Raw genomic sequence first — 27,337 nt, forward strand, 5'->3', positions numbered from 1 at the left:
TGACTGCAACCTCACTAGATACCCTGAGTCAGAATCACCCAATACATACTCTTCATAAAATCTGAGAAGTTTGTCTTTTTGTTTTGTTTTGTTGAGAAGGAGTCTCACTCTGCTGCCCAAGCTGGAGTGCAGTAGCACAATCTTGGCTCACTGCAACCTCTATCTCCCAGGTTCAAGCGATTCTCCTGCCTCAGCCTCCCAAGTAGCTGGGATGTGCCACCAGGCCCTGCTAATTTCTGTATTTTTAGTAGAGATGGGGTTTCGCCATATTGGCCAGGCTGGTCTCAAACTCCTGATATCAGGTGATCCATCTGCCTTGGTCTCTCAAAGTGCTGGGGTTACAGGCATGAGCCACTGTGCCCAGCCAGACATTTGTTCTTTAAATCCAGTAAGTTTTGAAGTAATTTGTAAAGCAGCAAGAGATAACACAGTCTTGTTTTCTGCAATGTTTAAGGTGTGCGTATCGGATCACAATATGAAATGTCCTTCTTGGCCTGACACAGAGGCCCATGCCTGTAATCCTAGCACTTTGGGAGACCAAGGCAGGAGAATTGCTTGAGTCTAGGAGTTCAAGACCAGCCTGGACAACACAGCAAGATCCTATCTCTGCAAAAAAATTTAAAAAAAAAAAAAAAAAAAAAAATAGCCCAGCATAGTGGCTCATGCCTGCAGCCCCAGCTACTCAGGACGCTGAGGCAGGAAGATTGCTTGAACCCAAGAGTTCATGGCTACAGCGAGCCATGATAGTGCCACTGCACTACAGCATGGATGACACGGCAAGACCCTGTCTCAAAAAAGCAAAAAAAAATGTGATTCTTTTTATAGGTTCTAAACAATTCTCAACCCCAGTGCCATAATGATCTTCTAGTATGATTCTCCAAATGGGTAAGGGATTCCAGGGGTGCTCGAGACCCTTGCAGGAGGTCCATGAGGGCAAAACCATTTTCATAACAGGATGATGTTACTGGCCTTTTTCACTGTGATTCTCTCACAAGTGCATAATAGTGTTTTCCAGAGCTACATGACATGTGATAATATCCCACTGACAGCTAATGGAACGTGTGCTTGTGTATTCTCACATTTTAAAAATGTCTTGGCTGGGCATGGTGGCTCATACCTATAACCCCAGCACTTTAGGAACCCGAGGCAGGACGATCACTTGAGCTCAGGAGTTCAAGACTGGCCTGGGCAACATGGTGAAGTCCCGTTTCTACTAAAAATACAAAAAAACTAGCTGGGCCAGGTGGCATACACCTGTAATCCCAACTACTTGGGAGGCTGAGGTGGGAGAATAACCTCAGCCCAAGAGGCGGAGGTTGCAGTGAGTAGAGATCACACCACTGCACTCCAGCCTGGGAGATACAGCCAGATCTTGTCTCAAAAAATATATTTTTTTTAATCTGAATCCCTTGGTAGTGCATATGAGATTTTCCATCATTTGGCCCTGCCTATCTCTCTGAAGCTACTTCTTATCCATTGTCCTTCTCCACGTGACAACCATAATCAGGTCTATGCAATTCCCTGAAATACCAAAAGCTGTCTCCGGTTTCCATGACCTTCTTCTGCCCCATCAACTGGCTAACTACTGCTCATTTTTCCAAACTAAGTTCAACAGTCACAATCCTACACAAACCTTCATGCCCCTCAGTCTAATTTAGGTGCTCCTCTGGGGTAACCAGGGGCTTTTAAAATAATGTAATTATTGTTTTAGTTAATCACTCCCTTAAAAGTAAAGGAATGTCTTACTCCATCTCCAAAACCTAGCACAGTGTCTAATATAAATCAAGCAGGCAATAAGTGTTTGCCAATGCCACAATTAACCTAAATCCACATAAAAACCATTAGATAGTTCATATACATTTAAAAAGTAGTACTAATCTTGAATGTAGTTTATGGAACATGCAACTAAATGTAATCTAAAACAAATATAATGAAAGCAATTTTTAACACTTTCCTCAAGTTAAGAAAGTTTTCTCTATTTTTAAACGGCATCCAAATTTTATGAATTAGGCCGGGTGTGGTGGCTCACGCCTGTAACCCCAGCACTTTGGGAGGCCGAGGCGGGCGGATCACTTGAAGTCAGGAGTTCGAGACCACCCTGGCCAACATGGTGAAATCCCGTCTCTACTAAAAACACAAAAATTAGCCAGGCATGGTGGTGCGCACCTGTACTCCCAGCAACTCCACAGGCTGTGGGAGGAGAATCACTTGGCGAATCGCTTGAACCCGGGAGGTGGAAGCTGCAGTGAGCTGAGACCACGCCACTGCACTCCAGTCTGGGCAACAGAGTGAGACTCTGAATAAAAATAAATAAAACAAATTCCATGATCTGACAACCTCCTTCTGTACATGTCTTGCTATTTATTTTTGTCATCTATCCCCGGAAAATAATAAACTAACTAAATGGGCAAGATTTCAATTTTTTAAAAAACTGTTCTTCCTGCTTTAATAAAAATACAAACTTCTGTAGCTAAATCTTAATTCCAAGAAGATGGCATAAGCTTAAAAACAGACTAATGCCTCGCATCTAAGAAAGAAATTAAAAATTCACATACACGGCCGGGCGCGGTGGCTCACGCTTGTAATCCCAGCACTTTGGGAGGCCGAGGCGGGCGGATCACGAGGTCAGGAGATCGAGACCACGGTGAAACTCCGTCTCTACTAAAAATACAAAAAAATTAGCCGGGCGTGGTGGCGGGCGCCTGTAGTCCCAGCTACTCGGAGAGGCTGAGGCAGGAGAATGGCGTGAACCTGGGAGGCGGAGCTTGCAGTGAGCCTAGATCGCGCCACTGCACTCCAGCCTGGGCGACAGAGCGAGACTCCGTCTCAAAAAAAAAATAAATAAATAAATAAATAAAAAAAATAAAAATTCACATACACACAGAGCAATCACATGCAGAAAATATCACGTCTGTGGGGACAAATGGGTTCTCAATACTAAAAAAATCTCTATTAAACTCTATGTCAGAGACCTACCAAGCTAAAGATGTACCAAGCACTTACGATGAATTTTGTACCCTATATTTTGAGTTTTTTAAAAATACCAGATGAGCTGGGAGTGGTGGCTCACGCCTGTAATCCTAGCACTTTGGGAGGCTGAGGTGGGCAGATCACCTGAGACCAGGAGTTCGAGGCTAGCCTGGCCAATATAGTGAAACTCCATTTCTACGAAAAATACAAAAACTAGTGGGGCGTGGTAGCGTATGCCTCTAGTCCCAGCTACTTGGGAGGCTGAGGCATGAGAATCACTTGAACCCGGGAGGTGGAGGTTGCAGTGAGCAGATACTGTGCCACTGTACTCCAGCCTGGGTGACAGAGCAAGACACCGTCTCAAAAAAAAAAAAAAGAAAAATACCAGAACAGCATTTAAATCTCTGTAAGCTTTCCAGGATTTACATTTAGAGAAATTTTCTAAAATCTAATTCTGAGAAGAATATTATGAGATATCTGGCTTATCTTAAATTATGTGTTTATTAACAATACAGTTTCATTATCAATTCACTACTATTCACATCACAAAGCCTGTCAGAAAAAAACACAAGGAATATTCAGGACAAGCACGGTGGGTCACGCCTGTAATCCCAGCACTTTGGGAGGCCGAGGCGGGTGGATCACCTGAGTTCAGGAGTCTGAGATCAGCCTGACCAACATGGTGAAACCCCGTCTCTACTAAAAATACAAAAATTAGCTAGGCATGGTGGCACATACCTGTAACCCCAGCTACTCAGGAGGCTGAGGCAGGAGAATTGCTTGAACCTGGGATGTGGAGGTTGCAGTGAGCCGAGATTGCGCCACTGCACTCCAGCCTGGGTGACAGAGCGGGATTCCATCTCAAAAAATAATAAATAAAAATATTCAAAAATTCCAGAATCATTTTTCCCTAAGAAAAGCACTGAAGCCGGGCATGGTGGCTCATGCCTATGATCCCAACAATTTGGGAGGCCAAAGCAGCAGATCACTTGAGGTCAGGAGTTTGACACCAGCCTGGCTAACATGGTGAAACCCCATCTCTACTAATAAAACAAAACTTAGCCAGGCATGGTGGTACATGCCTGTAAACCCAGCTACTTGGGAGGCTGAGGCAGGAGAACTGCCTGAACCCAGGAGGCGGAAGTTGCAGTGAGCCAAGATCGCACTCCAGCCTGGGGTGACAGAGTGAAACAGTCTGTTTTTTTGTATTGAAAAAAAACAAACAAAAACAAAAAACAAAAAAAAACAAACAAAAAAAGAAAAGAAAAGAAAAGCACTGATCCCAATGGTTATATACATACTGTGAGAGAAAACCAGCCCCGGTCTCGCCTCACCCCACAGAAATCCATTATACTCAGAGGTCTAAAAATATCTACCCACAATGATTGTATGTTAGCCTTTAATTCTCACTCTTCCCACAAATAGCTACAAGCATAACATGCAACTGCAGACAGCAATCTCTCACTCTCCTCATAGATTAGAGAAATAATAATAGCTCATTATGAACTGAGTCTCCAAAGGAACACCAAATATTCTTAAGACAAATGAAAGCAAAAAATTCTTTAATAGCAACACAGTAGCTTACTTCAAATTAACTACAATTGACTAGGCTGACATAGATGTGCTATGATATTTGTAAGTTGAACCAGAAAATTTAATATACCACCCATTAGCTATTTAAATAATTATATGTGAAATTCTGACATAAATCTCAAAATTACTAGTCCAACCTGATGTAATGGGGTTATGCTCACCAACAAGTCAAATATTTTTAATACTGTATTTCAACATTTTTAAAGATCCTGTTCATTTTCTTAAAGGGTTATAAATATTACTAAGGACGAGAAATATGCTGCTATCCTAGGCTCCCTGTGAAAAGATGAACAATAGACCAAAATTTTAAAATCCCAATGAAGTACAATTTGGCATAATCTATCAAAATTTAAAATGTGCACACCGTTGAACTACAAGTTTCACTTTAAAAAATATTCTCCATAAAATATATTTTCACGGGTTCAAGGACATAATGTGCAATGATATTCAATTATTGCATTGTCTGTACCAGCAAGGAGACAGCTTAAATTTCCAACGAGATTAGTTGAATAAATTTATGTATCTCTCAACTATAAAAGACAATGTTGCTGTTTAAAAAAATTTTCTTTCAGACAATCCTAATTAAAAAAAAAAAAAAGAAAAACAATGGCCAGGCATGGTGGCTCATACTTGTAATCCCAGCACTTTAAAAGGCTGAAGCGGGCAGATCATTTGAGGTCAGGAGTTCAAGACCAGCCTGGCCAACATGGTGAATTCCTGTCTCTACCAAAATACAAAACTTACCTGGGCAAGGTGGTGTGTGCCTGTAGTACCAGTTACTCAGGTGGGAGGATTGCTTGAACTCCAGAGGCAGAGGTTGCAGTGAGCTAAGATCATGCCACTGCACTCCAGCCTGGGCAACAGAGCAAGACTGTCTCAAAAAAAAAGAAAGAAAGAAAAAGAGGCGGGGCACAGTAGGTCATGCCTGTAATCCCAACACTTTGGGAGGCCAAGGTGGGCAGATCACTTGAGGTCAGGAGTTCGGGACCAGCCTAGCCAACATGGTGAAACCCCATCTCTACTAAAAATACAAAAAAATTAGCCGGGCATGGTGGCGCACACCTGTGATCCCAGCTACTTGGGAGGCTGAGGCAGGAGAATCGCTTCAATCTGGGAGACGGAGGTTGCAGTGAGCTGAGATTGCACCACTGCACTCCAGCCTGGGTGACAGAGCGAGATTTCATTTCAAAAAAAGGAAAAACAAATGAAAACAAAAACAAAAATTTAAGTAAATATCTATATCTGACATGCAAAAACATATTGTGAAGTGGGAAAAAAAACAAGTTACAGAAGAATGCTTAAAAGACAATCTCCTTTGTGTACAAAGGATATATATACGTATGTTTGTATATACACAGAAATGATTTGAATGGTAACAGCCTATTTCTGAAAGACCAGATGGAATCACCTTTTTCCTTACTTACATACTTTTCTTCTCTGTTCCATTTTCTTTTTATAGTGAGTGTGTATTACTTTTACTTTTTTTTTTTTTGGCCTGGTGCGGTGGCTCAGGCCTGTAATCCTAACACTTTGAGAGGCCAAGATGGGTGGATCTCCTGAGCTCAGGAGTTCGAGACCAGCCTGGGCAACATGGTGAAACCCCGTCTCTACCAAAAATACCAAAATCAGCCAGGCATGATGGCACACGCCTATGATCTCAGCTACTCAGGAGGCTGAGTCATAAGAATTGCTTGAACTCCAGAGGCAGAGGCTACAGTGAGCCAAGAACACACCACTGTATCACAGCATGGGTAAGAGGGTGAAACCCTGTCTCAAAAACAAACAAAAAAACTTATATTTTTTTAAGTCTCATTATAAACTACAGGTTTAAATAAAGACCTCCACAACCATTCAGCACTAATTTACACAGTAATTAATGGGCTAGGCACAAACAGATTGCTAATATCTCTGTAAGTAGCAGGAGGTTTAAAAAAAAAATCACCAGGCACATGGCTTATGCCTATAATCCCAACACTTTGGGAAGCCAAGGCAAAAGGATCACTTTAGATCAGCCTGGGCAACACAGTAAGACTTCGTCTCTACGAAAATTTTTCTTTTAATTAGCCAGGTGTGGTGGCGCACATCTTTAGCCCTAGCTACTTGGGAGGCTGTAGCAGTAAGACAGCTTGAGCCCAGGAGTTCAAGGCTGCAGCAAAATATGATCACATCACTATACTCCAGCCTGGGTGACAAAGGAAGACAGACAGACCCAAAGACCCAAAGATCCAAAGACAGACAGACAGATAGACAGATAGACAGACTGACAGACAGACAGAAAGAAAATAAATAAATCTACAAGTTAATGAAGTCACAGATTTCTCTGCTTCTACACTCAGCATGTAACTAAAGTGTATTAAGTTTGCTAACACTATGCATCTAGTTGTATAACCTTAATCTGATTCTCCAATACTGACTAGAGACTAAAACCATACAACGGTGTGGCTAAAGCAGCACTGTTTCAGGGCATACCTATCTCAAAGGCCACCTCTGCTTGGAGCAGCAATGACACATCAATTGTAAAGGAGCGATCTTAACACTTGTCAGTTACTATTTCGCCTTTTTTTAATGGAAGGGTAGCTCAGTTTACAATCAAGTTAACTGCAGTTTTTAATAATGCTTATCAGTTAATCAAGTTAATTTTAAGTTCTCTCAAAGTTCTCATCATGACAAATATTTTGTCAAGCTAGATACTTAGACATAAACACAAGGTTGTTAATCATAGTTGTTCTCTAGTTATAACAGCAATCTGTGCCACTTAGTTGAAACAAGTCAAGTTCTAGGTTGTGTAGCCTTCCCCAACGACTCTAGTGGGGGAAATCACTGATAACCTGATTTCATAAAATCCTAAAATATTAAATTGTTTGGACATAAAATTATGTTATCTTGCATTTTATACATCTCATACTACATCGTGATCAGCTCAACACAAAGTTCAACAAATTCTACCAGTGATTAAGCTGAACAAAGTAAAACAGATGTACCTGTTCACAAACCTCTATTCACAAGTCTGAATAATAAAAATGTCTAAAAATCCAAAAATGTGTAACTAATATGGCAGTAAAACCAGACCTGGACTGGGTCAGTAATCCCAAAGTGTTTGATGAAGAAATTAGGGACCATTCCCAAAACATGCTTGAAAAGTTAGATTATATATAATATATGCACATCACCTGTCTAAAAATCTGAAAAAAATTCTGAATTCTGGTCCAAAAGAGCTTGGATGCAGATCTGAATTAATGGTTAAGATTAAATATCTGCCAGGAGCCGTGGCTCACGCCTGTAATCCCAACACTTTGGGAGGCCAAGGCAGGCAGACCACGAGGTCAAGAGATCCAGACCATCCTGGCCAAAATGGTGAAACCCCGTCTCTACTAAAAATACAATTAGCTGGGCCTGTAGTCCCAGCTACTTGGGAGGCTGAGGCAGGAGAATAGCTTGAACCCAGGAGGTGGAGGTTGCAGTGAGCCAAGATCATGCCACTGCACTCCAGCCTGGTGACAGAGCAAGGCTGTCTCAAATAAAATAAAATAAAAAAAATCTACATCACTGTTGGTAAATACAGACATTTATAATCAGGAAGAGCTGCACAGGAATTTTAACTCTATAACTGCTTATTTCTTAAGCTAGGTGGTAGGTACACAGATATTAATTACATAATTCTCTATATCTTTTTGCATGTCTGAAACATAAGTTTAAAAGGGTTTAAGAGAAAAATTATAGGTACCCAGTAAATATTGTTTCTTCCCAAAAAAAATAAAAGGATCTGAGAAGCAGCAAGTTTGAAAATGGTTACAGAAAGGGTCTTAAAAACATATCTTTTGATCCAGTAATTCTATGAACAGGAAAAACCAATCTACTCAAATGATCCAAAATGTAGAGAAAAGTTTATAAAGATACATCAGCTTTATTAGTACTCATTTCATTGAGAAATGTTTAAGTGAAATCTTTGTGACAACATGAAGGCTACAAAAACCATTTACAAACCAATGTCTGCCATTTAAAAAATGTTTATAATACAATAATGAAAAAGGATATGCTTTTTTTTTTTTTCAGAGTCTCACTCTGTCACCCATGCTGGAGTACAGTGGTGTGATCTTCGCTCATTGCAACCTCCGCCTCCTGGGTTCAAGCAATTCTCCTGCCTCAGCCTCCCAAGTAGCTGGGACTACAGGCATTCGCAACCATACCCAGTTAATTTTTGCATTTTTAGGGGAGACAAGGTTTCACCATGTTAGCCAGGCTAACCAGCCAGGCTGGTCTCGAACTACTGACTTCAGGTGATCTGCCCAACTTGGCATCCCAAACTGCTAGGATTACAGGCATGAGCCACTGCGCCCAGCCTTCAAGAATATATTTTAATCTACAGTATACTCTCAATTTTGCAAATATAAGCACAGCCAAAAGATGAGATGAAACCTAGTTTTTTCCTAATAGTTGTCAAAATTTTCCAAACAGGTAAACACTACTTATTTAAAAAGGAGAATGTTGGCCAAACAAGGTGGCTCACACCTGTAATCTTGGCACTTTGGGAGGCCAAGGTAGACAGATTACTTGAGCCTAGGAGTTTTGAGACCAACCTGGGCAATATGGAGAGACCCTGTCTCTACAAAAAAAATTTTTTTAATTAGCCGGGCGTGGTGGTGCATGCCTGTAGTCCCAGCTACTTGGGAGCTGAGGTAGAAGGACAGCCTGAGCCCAAAAGGTCAAGGCTGCTGTGAGAGTGAGCAGTGATGGCACCACTGCACTCCAGCCTGGGTGACGGAGTGAGACCCCGTCTCAAAAAACAAAAAAAGGAAAAATGTTAAGAAGACTTAAACAGAAACAAAAGGAAAGCCGCTGTAATTCCACGGTGAACATTTCGTCCTTTTGTACCTAGTCTCAAAGTCATTTTCAACACAGCACTTGCAGTTGCTATCACCAAATGTAGTTGGCACATATAAAATGTTTCATTATTTCCAGTAATACCGATGTAAAATGCCCAATATTATCTCAGAACTGAGTGGGTATACTGAAACTACCACAAATAAGGCAGTAAGGTTTCCTAGTACACACTGTGTATATAATGCAAGGGTAAGCATTATAAACATGTTTCTTGTCTTCTCCAAAAAACTGGTGGAATGGCACATTGCCAGAAGATAAGACTTAAGAAAAATACCTCAGAAAAGAATTTGCAGAGCATTAAAAATCATATAGGCAGCCGGGCTCAGTAATCCCAGCACTTTCGGAGGCCAAGGCGGACTGATCACCTGAGGTCAGGAGTTCAAGGCCAGCCTGGCCAACATGGTGAAAACCCGTCTCTACAAATAATAAAAAAAAATTAGCCAGGTGTGCTGGTACACACCTGTAATCCCAGCTACTCAGGAGGCTGAGGCAGGAGAATCACTTGAACCTGGGAGGCGGAGGTTGCAGTGAGATGAGATCGTACCATTGCACTACAGCCTGGGCGACAAGAATGAAACTCTGTGTCAAAAAAAAAAAAAATCATATTTCCTTTCTCTCTCTCTCTTTTTTATTTTGGAGACAGAGTCTTCCTCTGTCACCCAGGCTGGAATGCAGTGGCATGATCTCGGCTCACTGCAACCTCTCCTCCCAGGTTCAAGCGATTCTCCTGCCTCGGCTTCCCAAATAGCTGGGATTACAGGCACCCGCCACCACGCCCAGCTAATTTTTGTATTTTTAGTAGAGATGAGTTTTTATCATGTTGGCCAGGCTGGTCTCGAACTCCTGACCTCAAGTGATCCGCCACCTCAGCCTCCCAAAGTGCTGGGGTTATAGGCGTACGCCACGGCACCCAGCCAATATTTCCTTTCTCTTCAACCTGGAAAAGTCCATTTTCCTCCCCTAGGTTACCATGCTTCTCTGAATAAACTCGACCAAGGCAGTTTTTTAAATAGTAATTCTTTATATGTGTACTCACTAAGGTAGAATTACAGACTCAAATTCTGCAGCTTTAGCCTGCAGAAATCATAAATTTAAAAGTATCCAAAGAGATTCAAGCAGAATTCAGTGGTTCCTGAAACAACTAAAAAAGGGAGTTATATCATCATGCATTTTAAAGTTTCCAGAAGAGATTTATATTGCAGAATCTACTTAAATGAAACTTCGTAACAGAAATATCATATTGCATTGCATATTTATAAAAATCAAACCTTTTACAACACCATATAAAGCATTTAACACACTATCTAGTTTATAAGGAACACTCATCAATATTAATATTTTAAGATAAAGTTTTTCATATTTTAAAGTTTCTGAATTGGGATGCAGCTTATAATTAACATGTATAACTAAATTATGTTTCTTTTTTCCTAAAAAGAATGAATTATTAAGTTGATAGTACACGCCACCAAAAAGAAATGGCAACTTAAAAGTAAAGAAATACGGTATTATATGCAGTAAACACTTCTCACAATATTTCATTTAATCCCAACAGCAAACCCCTTTCAAGGAGAAAGATTTCATTAGGCCCAGTAAGTTGCCCAAGATCACACAGCTCTATCAAACTCTAAAGTCAAAATCTTTACCACCACAAGATACTGCATATTCATCTACTATTATACTCTCACCAAGATGCTTTTATCGATTTTGTTTTAAATGGAGCACCAAGGTTAAAATTAGTTTGCTCAAAGTCACAAATTTTTTTTTTAAATCCCCATGTTCCTCACAGCTCCTCCCTACTAACTTCTGTTTTGCTACCTCTCTCCTAAACTCCAGACCTGAATTTCCAACCATCCAGTGAGCAGTTATTCCAGAGCTGTGTTGTCCAATATGGTAGCCACTAGCCATACGCAGCTGCTGAGTGCTGAGCACTTGAAAGGTGGCTACTGAGACCGAGGAACTGAATTTTTATTCTTATTTCATGGGAATTGAAACTTTAAAATCCGATACTTAATTCCATTACTGGAAAAGTTTTAAGCATCTTTGGAATAACCTGGGCATATAAATCTACTTTTTCAACTGTAAATTTTATGATTTACAGATATAAATACAGATGAAATATTTCTGATAAAACTTGGCATTTGAAAATAACGAAAGAACAAAAAAATTAGCATTTCAATTAAGATATACTATGAAAGTATACAATTGATTTCAAAGATCTAGTATTAAAAAATAATGTCGCAAGGACAAAAAACCAAACACCGCATGTTCTCACTCATAGGTGGGAATTGAACAATGAGAACTCATGGACACAGGAAGGGGAACATCACGCTCCGGGGACTGTTGTGGGGTGGGGGGAGGGGGGAGGGACAGCATTAGGAGATACACCTAATGCTAAATGACGAGTTAATGGGTGCAGGAAATCAACATGGCACACGGATACATATGTAACAAACCTGCACATTGTGCACATGTACCCTAAAACCCTAAAGTATAATAAAAAAAAATAAATAAAAAAAATAAATAAATAATAATAATAATAATGTGGCCGGGCATGCAGGCTCACACCTGTAATCCCAGCACTTTGGGAGGCTGAAGCGGGTGGATCACTGGAGCCCAGGAGTTTGAGACCAGCCTGGGCAACATAGCAAGACCCTGTCTCAAAAAAATAAAAAAAACTTATGTGAATAGATCAATAACTTTTAAACGTTTTAATTGTTGTAAATCATATTTTGGACATACTGTGTTAAATAAGTTATAAAATCCAATTGTTTCTTTTTACTGTTTAATGTGACTACTAAAAATTTTTTAATTACATATGTGGCTCATATTTCTAATAAACACTGCTTTCTAGCGGCTACTGTTGTCCCCCACCACAACCATCAATAGCTCAATGAATGACATCACCATCTCTCTAGCTCAGTGCTGTCCAAAAGAACCTTAGCTCTGATTACAGAAACGTCCTATATCTGATGACTGGGTGATGGTGGTTGACAGTAGTAAGACGGTATCTAGCAGAATCCCTGGGTAACAATATCACACAACAGAATACTGTGGAACCAAAGTTCTTAGGAGATGAGAGAAAACCACCTGTTATTCTGACTTTCCTCCTGGGGGGGGGGGGAAGAAAGTAGAAACTAAAAACTGCAGACCACTGCTGTCCCACTGAACTTTCTGTAATAGAAATGTTCTGTATCTGCACTGTCCAATACAGAGGCCACCAGCCTCATACTGCTGTTAAAGGTAATACCTGCTGTAGCCAGGTATTATTTTCCGCTTGAATCTCTATGGATACTCTTGAATTTATAACTTTATAGTACTCTGGACTAAATCTGCAGAATTTAAGAGTCTGTAATTCTATATTTGTGTGACTAGTGCAACTGAATAACTGAATTTTAAATCTTATTTTACTTAAATTAGTTTAGACATACCTTAATGGCCATACGTGGCTAGTGGCTACCGTACCCAACAGCACTGTTCCTAGCCTAGGGGACCCAACTGAAAGTCTGGGAGTCACTTAGTCTTCTTCTTCCCCATCAACTGTCCTTTCCCCACAAAGTGTGTACACACACACACACACACACACACACACACACAGAGAGAGAGAGAATTACCCAGTGAGAGAGAGAGAGAGAGAGAGAGAGAGAGAATGAATTACCCAGTGAGAGAGAGAGAGAATGAATTACCCAGTGAGAGAGAGAGAGAGAGAGAATGAATTACCCAGTCCTGTTAAAGCTTTCAACTCTGTACGCGTCTCTATCCCCACTGTCACTACTTTAGTTTTTAGGCTTTAGTGGGAACAGGTCCACAGCCTCCTAGTTGGCTTCCTCACTTAGCCTCCTCTTACCCATTTGTTGTAAAATACAAATATACACCTGTTATTTCCTTTACTCAAAAGTCTCCAAAGTCTTGCCATTGCCCCAAGGTAAAAGTCAGGTTTTAACAGGGTTTACAAAGCCCTTCATGATCCAAACCCAATTTCCAGCCTCTTTCGCCACTGCTTTAAACCTTCCAGTTCTTGCACGTGTCATTAACCCTTATCACACTCTACTGTAATTGCCTGTTTACTGTCTCCCTCCCTGGTCACCAGCATCCCGAGGGCGGAGACAGTGCCTCAAACACTGTACTGCCAAGATGGAACACAATACAGAGTCATATATATACACACTATACTATATATACACACTGTATATATACTATACACCATATATATAGTATATTGTATATACTATATATATACACATATATATTGTATATTAGATTTTCCATAAATATTTTTTGAATGAGGAACGAGAAAAAGAAAAAAGGAAATACATGTGTACTCTTGAACAACTATAAAAATGAAAAATTTATAAAGCAGACATATTTGCTATACTATTTATAAGTATAGTATCCTAGGGCTTTCGGAGGCCAAGGCAGAAAATCACTTGAGGCTAAAGAGTTCAAGACCAGGCTGGAGTGCAGGGCCCTGTCTCTATTAAAAAAAGAAAAGGCCAGATACAGTGATACATGCCTGCAATACCAGCACTATGGGAGGCCAAGGTGAGGGGATCACTTGAGCCCAGGGTTTTGAGACCAACTTGGGCAACATGGCAAAACCCCATCTCTTAAAAACAAAACAAAAAAAATTACAAAAATGCGCTGGGCATGGTGGCACGCCCCTGTAGTCCCAGCTATGCAGGAGGCAAGGTGGGGAGATTACTTAAGAGTGGAAGGTCAAGACTACAGTGAGCTGAAATTGCGCCTAGGTGACAGAGTAACACTCTGTCTCAAAAAAAAAAAAAAAAATTTTTGCCAGGCATGCTGGAGCGTGCCTACAGTCCCAGCTACTTGGAAGGTTGAAGCACAAGGATCGCTTAAGCCTAAGAATTCGAAGCTGCAATGTACTCCAGCCTGAGAGAGAAAAATCTGTCTCAAAAAATAGTAATAATACTGGCCAGGTGCAGTGGTTCATGCCTGTAATTCCAGCACTTTAGGAGGCCAAGGTGGGTGAATCACGAGCTCAGGAGTTCAAGACCAGCCTGGCCAAGATGGTGAAACCCCGTCTCTACTAAAAATACAAAAATAAGCCACGCGTGGTGGCAGGCGCCTGTAATCCCAGCTACTCAATCGGGAGGCTGAGGCAGAGAATTACTTGAACCCGCGAGGCAGAGGTTGCAGTGAGCCAAGATCGCGCCACTGCACTCCAGCCTGGGCGACAGAGCGAGACTCTGCCTCAAAAAAAAAAAAAAAAGTAGTAAGAATTTTAACATAAACTGTTAAGAATCTCAAAAAGAAAAGTAATAATAATAAGAATTTTAATATAAACTGTTAAGAATCAAAACCTAATTCTGAACTTTGGAAGGAAATCCTGATTGATGATTTAAAATATATATGTATATACTTGCTGTACAGAAATATAATATCATTATACTTTACCTGCATTTGTCAAGTTCAAACTTAACAAATAATTTATGCCCATTTTCAATTAATTTATTTTAAAAATAACAGGAAACCAGATAAGAACTGCTGCTCTACAAAAATTATCCAGCCCAAAGCATAAGAATAAACAATCACATTATTCAGAATGGATTCAGAAACTTGGCAATACTGTAAAATTGACTACAGTAACCACCAGAAAAATCACATGAAATAGCCAATAATTATCTACCTTCAGTAACTTTTTCTGTTTAATAACTTTATATCTAAATGCAAGGGAGAATAACATCAAGCAAAGGTTTGCCTAAATTTCATATAGAAGTTTAGAAAAGAGGCCAGGTATGGTGGCTAATGCCTGTAACCCCAACACTGGGAGGCCAAGGTAGGTAGATCACTTAAGCTCAGGAGTTTGAGACCAGCCTGGGCAACATGGCAAAACCCCATCTCTACAAAAAATTAGCTGGGTGTGGTGGTGCACTCTTGCAGTCCCAGCTACTCGAAGGCTGATGCAAGAGGATAGCTTGAGCCTGGGAGGTCGAGGCTGTAGTAAGCCATGATAGCACCGCCGCACTCCAGCCCGGGTGACAGAGTGAGACTCCAGGTGAAAATAAATAAATAAAGATTTCTTTAAAAATGTTTTAAGTTTAGAAAAGGGATGGGAACTAATTTGAAGTACTCAAAATTACTTGCCTTTAATGAAAGCAAAGCGAATACTACCATGAAGGTAGAAAAGTCACCTACGTGGCATCTGAAGATGTAAAACATGGCTTCTTCTTACTTCAGAAGAAACCCCCATGAGTCTCTCGGACTATTAATAATAACTTCTTAATGATGAATCGGAAGTTAAATATGGTCTTTCTTCCTTGAAAAGTTCAGCAACCTGAATTCTATATGAACAATGAGAAAAAATAAAAATTTACACACACACACACACAGAATATAGAACAATGAGAAAAAATAAAAATTTACACACACACACACACAGAAAAAGGCAGGCGGCCGGCCGGGCGCGGTGGCTCACGCTTGTAATCCCAGCACTTTGGGAGGCCGAGGCGGGCGGATCACGAGGTCAGGAGATCGAGACCATGGTGAAACCCCGTCTCTACTAAAAAATACAAAAAAAAATTAGCCGGGCGTAGTGGCGGGCGCCTGTAGTCCCAGCTACTCGGAGAGGCTGAGGCAGGAGAATGGCGTGAACCCGGGAGGCGGAGCTTGCAGTGAGCCGTGATTGCGCCACTGCACTCCAGCCTGGGCGACAGAGCGAGAGTCCGTCTCAAAAAAAAAAAAAAAAAAAAAAAAAGAAAAAGGCAGGCGGCCACAGAGAAGAAAGTCATCAACAGTAATTTTTTTTGAAGTAAGTAAAATCTTTCAAAGGAAAAAAATGCTTAGAAATTTGTTAACCAGCTGAGCGTGGTGGCTCACGCCTGTAATTCAAGCACTTTGCAGGGCCAAGGCGGGTGGATCACAAGGTCAGGAGTTCGAGACCAGCCTGGCCAACATGGTGAAACCCCGTCTCTACTAAAAACACAAAAATCAGCTGGGCGTGGTGGCGGGCACCTATAATCCCAGCTACTTGGGAGGCTGAGGCAGGAGAATCGTCTGAACCCAGGAGGCGGAGGTTGCAGTGAGCCGAGATCACGTCATTGCACTCCAGCCTGGGCGAGAGGGCAAGAAGAAAGAAAAGAAAGGAAAGGAAAGGAAAGGAAAGGAAAGGAAAGGAAAGGAAAGGAAAGGAAAGGAAAGGAAAGGAAAGGAAAGGAAAAGAAAGAAGGAAGGAAGGAAGGAAGGAAGGAAGGAAGGAAGGAAGGAAGGAAAAGAAAAGAAAGAAAGAAAGGAAAGAAAGATGAACGAAAGAAAGAAAGGAAAAGGAAAGGAAGAAAGGAAGAAAGAAAGGAAGAAAGAAGGAAGGAAGGAAGGAAGTAGGAAGGAAGGAAGGAAGGAAAAAAGGAAGGAAAGAAAGAAAGAAATTTGTTAACCAGCAGAAACGAATTTTTAAATCCATGTAATTGGCCATAATAATGGGTTGAAAGGGGGGAAAAGCGTCCAATAGATATGAAACACACTGGACGGATTTTAACATTTACTAATGAATAAAAATCTAGGTATAGGAGGAAACTTTCTTAATCTAATAAAGGACATGTGCAAAAGCAACTATAACATCTGTAGGGCAATAGTTCCACCATGGTGTTCTGGTGACCTGCAGCTTATCTGAGTCTTGGAGGAATGCCCTGTGATCCTCCCAGAACAGGAGATGGTGGAAAGCCTACATGGAGCTCTCCGAGGTCACCTCTTCCCTATCTTCCTTAGAAGCTGTCATGAGAGTTTCTCATGGCATCCTGGGTTCTCACAAGGCATAGAACCTTCAGCCCTGCCTAACTTGGAACAGCGCTGTAGAATACACCACCACTTAGCAGCAGCCTAGGATAGGCTCCTCATTAATAGAGTATCCCCCAGCTCACACTGCAGGCATCAGCCCCTTTTGCTGTGGTGTTACCCTTTTTGGTATGTGGGACAAGGATCACAGGGAGCAGGCACCTTTGGCTTATTCTTCGTTCTGCTGACTACATAACAGATAAACTGAGTCTAAAGAGGCTCGCTGCGTCTTTGCCAGTCAAAGGTCTTAGCCCTGCCTTGTCTTATGTAAGTGTACTTGACAACATCATGCCTAACAATGAAAAGTTGAACGATTTCTTTTTGAGATGGGAAACGACAATGACGTCTCCTATCTCTACTCAACAACATGCCAGAAATCTTAGACAGTGAAGAAAAGAAAAAGGTGTAAGAATTGCGAAGAAAAACAGAAAACAGTAATTATTCACAAATGATATGGTTATATAAGTTGGAAAGCCAAAAGGATCTACAGATAAAATTATTATAAGGCTTGATTAGCAAAATACAGTCAGTACTCAAAATTCAGTTTTATTTCAATATACCAACAAGAAATGGAAAATAACATTGATCTTAGAATTCTATTTATAGTACCATCAGATATCTAGGACTAAATTTAACAAAAGATGTGTAATACTGAACAGAAAACTATAAAACATTACTGAGAGATATGAAATACAACATAAATAACAGGGATATCATATTCAATTAGTCAAAGATGCCTCATTACAAAAAAGTAATTCTACCCAAATTAATCTACAAATCCAATTAAATTCCAATTAGGGTCCTAACGCATTTTTTTTTTTTTTTTGAGTCTTTTCTTTTTTTGGATTTTTCACAGAGATAGGGTTTCACTATGTTGCCCAGGCTGGTCTCAAACTCCTAGACTGAAGCAATCCACCCTCCTCAGCATCCCAAAGTGTTGGGATTACAGGCATGAGCCACGGTGCCTGGCCTCCTTAAGAAGTCTTAAATGGCAAGCCACAGAGTAAGGTGGAAATATTTGCAACACAAATAAACAAAGAAGGGGTCATATCCAAAATATATAAGGAACTCCTATAATAAGAGAAAAAAGATAAAAATTGGGCAAGACATTTGAATAAGCATTTCACAAAAGGTTTCCTAAGAAACCAACATAAAATTATTCAACCTCATTAGTAATAAGTGAAATGCAGATTAAAACCAAGAGATACTACTATAAATCCACCAGAATTGCTAAAGTTAATAATATTGACAATACTAAGTACTGGCAAAGATATGGAACAAAATGAACTCTCAAACACTCTTTGAGGCACGTAATTTGTACAACCACAGAGGATGAATACTGTTTGGCAATTATCTAAAATTGTACATATGCATATCCTATGACCCAGGACTTTCACTCCTGGCTAAATACACAAAAGAATTACACACACATTGCACTAAAAGACTTGCACAAGGCAAGGTGCAGTGGCTCCCACCTGTAGTCCCAGCACTTTGGGAGGCCAAGGCGAGCAGATCACTTGAGCTCAGGAGTTCAAGACCAGACTGAGCAACATGGTAAAACTCCATCTCTACAAAAAAGTACCAAAAAAAAAAAAAAAATTAGCCAAGCATTGTGGTATGCACCTGCAGTCCCAGTTTCTTGGGAGGCCAAGGTGGGAGGATCACTTGAGCCCAGAAGGTCAAGGCTGCGGTGAGCACAACACAACACTGCACTCCAGTCTGGGTGACAGAGCAAAACTGTCTCAAAAAAAAAAAAAAAGCCAGGCACAGTGGCTCATACCTGTAATCCCAGCACTCTGAGAGGCTGAAGCAGGTGGATCATTTGAAGCCAGGAGTTCGAGACCAGCCTGGTCAACATGGTAAAACCCCATCTCTACTTAAAATACAAAAAAACAGCTGGGTGTGATGGTGGGCACCTGTAATCCCAGCTACTCGGGAGGCTGGAGCAGGAGAATCACTTGAACCCAGGAAACAGTGGTTGCAGTAAGCAGAGATCGTGCCACTGCACTCCAGCCTGGACAACAGAGCAAGACTCTGTCTCAGAAAAAAAAAGACTTTACAAGACTAGTCATAGTGGCATAATCCATAACTAGAATAGTTTGGGCATAGGCCAAAACTAGAAACAACCTAAATATCCATCAATAACACAATAAACTGTAGTATATCTATACAATGGAATACTATTTAGCAATGAGAATGAACAGCTACATACAAATCTAAATCTTACAAACAAAATGTTGAGTCAAAGCCAGACATGAATACGTACAATATGATTCCATGCATATAAAGATGCAAAACAATCAAAACTAAGCCAAAACTAAAAAGGTCTACACACACAAAAAAAGCAAGAAGGTGATTCCCCTACAATCAGGACAGAGATTACCTTTACGAGAGAAGGACTGGTTTGTGATTGGGAAGCTTCAAGGAAAGCCTGTGGAATGCCAGTAAGGTCCTAGTGCTTGACCTACATCATAGTTACACAAGTGTCTGATTCATAAATTATAAAGCTTTACTTTTGTTTTACATACTTTTCTACATATGTGCTACATTCAAAAAGGGCTTCAAGGCCGGGCACAGTGGCTTATGCCTGTAATCCCAGCATTTTGGGAGGCCAAGACAGGAGGATCATTTGAAGCTATGAATTCAATACCAGCCTGGGCAAAAAAACAAAACTCAGTATCTACAAAATTAAGTTTTAAAATTGGCCAGGCAAGGGCGCAAGCACCAGCAGTGTGGCTCACGCCTGTAATCCGAGCACTTTGGGAGGCCGAGGTGAGCAGGTCACCTGTGGTCAGGAGTTCGAGACCAGCCTAGCCAACATGGTGAAACTCCATCTCTACTAAAAACAAAAATTAGCCAGGTGTGGTTGCCCATGCCTGTAATCCCAGCTACTTGGGAGGCTGAGGCGGGAGAATCGCTTGAACCTGGGAGGTGCCGTGAGACGAGATCACGTCACTGCACTCCAGTCTGGGCTCAAAAAAAAAAAAAAAAAGTTAATTAAAAATAAATAAATACATAAACAATGGCTTCAAGAAAGAATTCCTTCAAAAGGTAAGTTATATTCCTACAGTAAAATTATGTTTAAGGTCTGAATTTTATTTATTGAGAAGTTTTTACAATTTCAGACACTTTTTTTGTTTTGAGACAGAATCTCGCTCTGTCACCAAGCTGGGTGCAATGGCGTGATTTCGGCTCACTGCAACCTCTGCATCCCAGGTTCAAGCGATTCTCTCGCCTCAGCTTCCCAAATAGCTAGGACTATAGGACTACAGGCACACACCACCATACCCAGCTAATTTTTGTATTTTTAGTAGAGACGGGGTTTCACCATGTTGACCAGGATGGCAGAGACACTTAATTTAAGTTCACACAAATTTTCATCCCAAAATTTTCATCCCATTGGGTTATCTTTTTTTTTTTTTTCTGAGACAGGGTCTCGCTCTGTCACCCAGACTGGAGTGCAGTGGTGCAATCCCGGTTCACTGCAACCTCCGCCTCCAGGGTTCAAGCAATTCTCGTGCCTCAGCCTCCAGAGTAGCTGGGATTACAGGCGTGCACCACTACACTCAGCTAATTTTTTTATTTTTTAGTAGAGATGGGGTTTCGCCATGTTGCTCAGGCTGGTCTTGAACTCCTGGTCTCAAGTGATCCACCCACCTCAGTCTGCCAAAGTGCTAGCATTACAGGCGTGAGCCACTGCGCCTGGCCTGATTATCTTATTTCCATGCAAAAGGGCTTCCAAACATAAATGCATAACAATGAGAAAAAATGAAAATAATATATACAAAAGGGCTGTCACATAAAAATTATCTATTCATCACTTAGCACACCATAATAAAGAAAGTTAAAAAGAATACAGGTGTTTAGTTTCATTCTTTGGTGAACAACTAAAAATGACTGTTCAAGAGTTGCCACCTTTCTGAAGCACAGCCCTAATCATGTGTCTCCTACTCAAAAATCTTCAATAGCTACACACGCAGTATCTCAAGATTGGAAGGAACCTTAAAAATCACCTAGCGGGCCGGGCACAGTGGCTCACGCCTGTAATCCTAGCACTCTGGGAGGCCAAGACAGGTGGATCACCTGAGGTTGGGAGTTCGAGACCAGCCTGACCAACATGGAGAAATCCCGTCTCTACTAAAAATACAAAATTAGCTGGGCGTGGTGGCGCATGCCTATAATCCCATCTACTCGGGAGGCTGAGGCAGGGGAATCGCTTGAACCTGGGAGGCGGAGGTTGCAGCGAGCCAAGAAGGCACCATTGCACTCCAGCCTGGCGACAGAGCAAAACTCCATCTCAAAAAACAAAACAAAAAAAATAACCTAGCACCAGGTTCAATGCTTGCAACCTGGCAGAGGATGCACTACCTCATAAAAACATTCACACCATCACTGAACAGCCATGGCTTTAAAAAAATAAAAAGGAATAGTAAAATGGAAGGTGGTGGAGAGGGAGAAATCAAGCACACCACACACATTTCCAGCTTAAGCACCCAGTGGTGTCATTTAAGAAATTAAGAAACACCAGAGGAAGTGCAGGAATCATACATTCCGTTCTGGATGTGTTCGGTTTAAGGGGCGTCCAATGGAAACATTCAGTAGCAATTAGATATAGTGGTCCTCAGACTCAGGAGAGAGGTTAAAAACTGAAGACATAAAAATGAATACTCAGCACACAGATGAAAAATGAAATAGTGATGAGAAAGCCCAAAGAAATTCAAACATTTAATAAATGAGCATAGAAAGACTCAAAAGGTGACTGAGAGGTCAGGCACGGTGGCTCACGCCTGTAATCCCAGCACTTTGGGAGGCTGAGGCGGACAGATCACCTGAGGCCAGGAGTTCAAGACCAGCCTGGCCAAAACGGTGAAACCCCATCTCTACTAAAAATACAAAAATTAGCTGGGTGTGGTGGTGCACACCTGTAACCCAGCTACTCAAGAGGCTAAGGCAGGAGAATCACTTGAACCCAGGAGGCGGAGGTTGCAGTGAGCCAAGATTGTGCCACTGCACCCCAGCCTGGGCGACCGAGACTCTACCTTAAAAAAAAAAAAAAGTGACAGAAAAAGAGCCCAGAGAACCAGCAAGAAAAACAGAAAAGTGCTCTGAAGGCCTCGAGAAGAGAGAACTTTACAAAGGAAGGAGAGGTGTCCACTCTGTCAAATGCTGCTGTGGTAGACAGTCCTGAAATGGCTATGAATGATCTCTGCCTCCCAGTATTCATGCCATTGTGAAATCCCGCCTTGAGTGCACTGGACCTAGTGACTGGCTGATAACAGAATACAACTAAAGTGATAGCACATCACTTCCAAGATAAGGTTACAAAAAGATTCTGGCTAATATCTGTCCTTTTTTGAGGACAGAAGCAGTGAGATACCATATTTTAAGTAATCGTACGCAGAAACCCAAATGACAAGGGACTCATCTCTCCAGCAAGCAGCCAACAAGGACCTGAGACCTGCCGATTGCCGCATGAGTGAGCCTGGAAACAGCCTCCCCAAGTAGCGCTTTGACATGACAGCGGCCTTGTGAGAGACCCTCAATCACAGGTGCCAACCGCACCCACATTCCTGACCTACAAAATCTGTGAAACAATAAATGTTTCTTAAGTTAGGGGGTAATTTGTTACATAGCCAATAGACAACTAGTAGAGCTGCTAAGAGGTTAAATAAGAACAGGATAGTAAAATAGACATTGGCTATTTTCTTTTTTTTTTTTTTTTTTTGAGACGGAGTCTCGCTCTGTCGCCCAGGCTGGAGTGCAGTGGTGCGATCTCGGCTCACTGTAAGCTCCGCCTCCCGGGTTCACGCCATTCTCCTGCCTCAGCCTCCCGAGTAGCTGGGACTACAGGCGCCCACCACCACGCCCGGCTAATTTTTTGTATTTTTAGTAGAGATGGGGTTTCACTGTATTAGCCAGGATGGTCTCGATCTCCTGACCTCGTGATCCGCCCGCCTCGGCCTCCCAAAGTGCTGGGATTACAGGCGTGAGCCACCGCGCCCGGCCGACATTGGCTATTTTCATACATATTTTCACTAGCTATTTTCAGTTTCACTGAAATGATGGCGATAGAAACAAGACAGAAATAGGTTGAGAAGTCACAGGTGAAGAAATGGAGATATACAGCAAATGCAGACAACTCTAAGTCTGTAAAGCAGAGAGCGACTTAGAACAATAAAGTATGAATCTGGAGTTTTTTATTAACATGAAGAGACATTTTAAAGTTTAAATGATGATGACATGAAGCCAATACGATGGAAAAATACACTCTCATGGAACTTCATTCTTTCATCAAGAAACTCCTCTAAAAGTTCTCAACTTCCTTGGGAAATGTTCTTGCTAACTCTCTGCCTTAACTAAAACCTGACTTTCCAATCAGGACACCTCTTCTCATATAGTCCTTTTAAGTGTAAGCTACTCAGTCTCTTACACTCCACGCCCAATATTGGGAAATGAGGTTGGTACCTTCCTTTCTGCCAGTGCCAGTTCCAGACCACTACTCCCGAACCCTCACGTAAAATCTTAGTCTAATTCTCATGCTATTCAGCAGCACAGTCTTCAACCTCTACCTCTTCACTATCAGCTAATGACCACCTGGACATCCTCCATACTCAGGATATGCTGGCAACGACTTCACAGCTGCCATTGTCCTCTGTGCCACCAGTCTTGCTACCATCCTGTGTCATTTCAATAAATGTATGGGTGAGTTGTCTAACACCAAGTTCCTCAAACCCATGATCCTCAATAAGCACCTCTATTTCCTGGGGATAGCCATTCAACAGGTTGTGAATTCACATTACTATGCTAGCATCCATTCATTCATCAAGTATTTAATACGTATCTAATAGACAGTTCCTGTTCTCAAGAAATCTAGGACACATATGTTCATACTTTCCACAAAGATGGCATGAAAAAACCTAGCTGTTGTATACACAAATTCCAACTACTGCATTTCCTTTATTTATCAGTCAAGTAACCAAGTCAATTCTAGGCAACTACTGTATGATGTGACTTAGCGAATCCATGTTTGATCCTAGCAGTCACTATTTCCCTTGACAGGCTTCTAAAACTACCTTTTAAATAATCTATTCTAAAATAGTGCCTGGGCAACATAATGACGCCTTGTCTCTCTACAAAATTTTTTTAATTAGCCAGGCATGGTGGCACATGGCTACAGTCCCAGCTACTCTGGAAACTGAAGTGGGAAGATCGCTTGAGCCCAGGAATTCAAGGTTGCAGTAAGCTATAACCACACCATTGCATTCCAGACTGAATAACAGACCAAGACCCTTCTCAAAAAGTATAAAATATTGCCAGTGGTCAATATCAGAGTGGAAGATAAAATGTTTCTTATATTTATGCAATTTTAGAATAGGTAATGTCATATTACACAAAATTTCACTGGTTAAAAAGAAAAAACAAGAAACTGCGAACAGTGATTGCCTTCAGAAAGAACTAGATGGGATAGGAGAGACTTTTAACTGTGTATTCTCTTATACCTTCTAATTTAGTACATATATTACCTATTTCTTAAAATAAGTGTACATAAAATTAACAACAACAATAAAAAGTCGTACCTTTCCTTAGCACTCCCAGGTTGCCTATTTTGTTCTGAAAAGAATGATTTTTTTTTAATTTAGAGATGGGGTCTCACTATGTTGCCCAGGCTGGAGTGCAGTGGCTACACAAATATGCAATCGTAGCACACCATAGCCTTGATCTCCTGGACTCAAGCAATCCTCCTGCCTCAGCCTCCAGAGCAGCTGGAACTACAGGCATGTAACACTGTGCCTGGCTGAAATATTTCTTAAAAATCAACCAGGAGAATAAGGCCAGGCGCGGTCACTCATGCCTGTAATCCCAGCACTCTGAGAGGCCGAGGCAGGCAGATCACGAGGTCAGGAGATCGAGACCATCCTGGCTAACACAGTGAAACCCTGTCTCTACTAAAAATACAAAAAAAAAAAAAAAATAGCCAGGTGTGGTGGCGGGCACCTGTAGTAGTCCCAGCTACTCTGGAGGCTGAGGCAGGAGAATGGCGTGAACCCAGGAGGTGGAGCATGCAGTGAGTCGAGATTGCGCCACTGCACTCCAGCCTGGGCAACAAAGAGAGATTCCGTGTCAAAAAAGAAAAAAAAAAAAAAAACACAGAGAAGTAAAAAACTAAAAGACTCTTACATTTGTCTCATCTATCTCACACTAAAACGTATTTAGTCATTTCCCTGTTATTAGACATTATAATCAAGCAGAATTCTCTCTTACTCAACATTCTGACACAACTTGAAACAATGACACAGCTGACTGTTCCCTCCTTCTTGAAAGCTTCCTTTCCTTCACTTCTAGAATATCATACTCCCCTGGTTTTCCTCCTAACTCAATAATTTCTTATCACTCTCGTTTACTGGTTCCTCTTGATTTCCCCCCATGTATCTAGAAGGTAAGTTCCACGAAGGTTAAAATTTTTGTCAGGTTTATATCCCCAATGCCCAAAAAGGTATCTAGAAGAACCATACTCACTAAGTAACTTATGAATGAATAAGTGAATGAATCAGTCCCCAAAGCTCAGATGTTTGGATCTCTTCTCTACCAAAATTCACTCCCCTGATGATCTCACCTATCTCATAATCATAAATACTACAAAGAAGCTGAAAACAGCCACATTTTTCACTCTTCCTGGACATCACCCTGAATTTCTGGTTTCTCCACAAACATGCTCCATGAATTACCATCTCCAATTCAGTTACTGGCAACTTTATTCTTCTAGTTATTCAGGCCAAACACCTTATTCTTTATTCTTCTGTTTGTCCCACATCCCACAATCACCAACAAATTCTATAGGTCTACCCTCAAAATATATACAAAATCCAACCCCTTCTCACCATTTCACCTTGGTCAGAGATACCCTCACCTGGAACAATACAACATAAGCTCCTGACTACTCTCCTTACTTTTATTTATTTATTATTTATTTGAGATAGCCTCCCTCACTCTGTCGCCCAGGCTGGAGTACAATGACGGAATGACAGCTCACTGCAACCTCGAACCCCTAGGTTCAAGTGATCCTCCTGCCTCAGTCTCCTGAGTAGCTGAGACTATAGGCACATACTGCCATGCTTTTTTTTTTTTTTTTTTTTTTTTGAGACAGTCTTGCTCGGTCGCCCAGGCTGGAGTGCAACAGCGTGATCTCCACTCACTGCAACCTCCGCCTCCTGGGTTCAAGAGATTTTCCTGCCTTAGCCTTGCGAGTAGCCAGGATTCCAGGCACGTGCCACCACCCCCAGCTAATTTTTTGTATTTTCAGTAGAGACAGGCTTTCACCATGTTGGCCAGGCTGGTCTCGAACTCTCGATCTCATGATCTGCCCGCCTTGGTCTCCCAAAGTGCTGGGATTACAGGCGTGAGCCACCGCGCCCGGCCTAATTTTTTTTATTTTTGTAGAGAAATGGTCTCACTAAGTTGCCCAGACATCCTCCCACCTCGGCCTCCCAAAGTGCTGGGAGACCTGTTCACTACTATGATACCAGCATCTCGAATATGTGGTACATGATATGTATTTAATATATACTTTTTAAGTAAAAATAGTATTCACAGTAAAACTTCAAATGACGTTAGTGAACCAGCTAATTATGTGCCCAAACTGTTCTAAATACATGAATTAATTCATTTGACCAGCTTAAGAGGTTAGGTACTACTGTTATTATTTCTGTTTTGCAGATGAAGAAATTAAGGCACAGGTTAAGGTTGGGAAATAAACAACATTAAGCAGTTTGCCCCTACATCATACCATGGCAAAGCCAGGATTTGAACTCAGGCACTCTGACCCCAGAACCCACACTCTTAATACACTGAAAGACTTGGTGAGCAACAGATTTCAATTATATTCCACAAAAAAAGAAAAAAAGAAAAAAACAAAATTATATTCCACATAATCTGTATGCTGTTTATTTTACTGTATGTCTCTGAAAACTGATAATCAACGTACTGATTCTTAAACCAAAATACTTCATTCCTTGATCTTTCTCCATTAATGTTTCTGATGAAATATGTGTAAAATACACATTTAACAACTCTCATACTATTTCTAAATGTAAACAGTGTAAAACCG

General features: G+C 41.2%; 1 protein-coding gene across 10 annotated transcripts in view; it reads right to left on the minus strand.

Annotated features, from left to right (window-relative positions):
- Positions 1-27,337, minus strand: part of ERC1 (ELKS/RAB6-interacting/CAST family member 1) — a 490,329-nt gene that overhangs the window by 458,813 nt on the left and 4,179 nt on the right. The window contains exon 1 of one of the 10 annotated variants that reach the window (XM_063639863.1): positions 5,308-5,328. The exons of the other annotated variants lie outside the window; for them this stretch is intronic. The gene's annotated coding sequence lies outside the window, so the exon portion shown is untranslated. Of the gene's footprint in view, positions 1-5,307; positions 5,329-27,337 lie in introns of those variants that run through there. 10 annotated transcript variants of the gene reach the window in all.

The sequence above is a fragment of the Symphalangus syndactylus genome, chromosome 5 (assembly GCF_028878055.3).
Source record: "Symphalangus syndactylus isolate Jambi chromosome 5, NHGRI_mSymSyn1-v2.1_pri, whole genome shotgun sequence".
NCBI classification, from domain to species: domain Eukaryota; kingdom Metazoa; phylum Chordata; class Mammalia; order Primates; family Hylobatidae; genus Symphalangus; species Symphalangus syndactylus.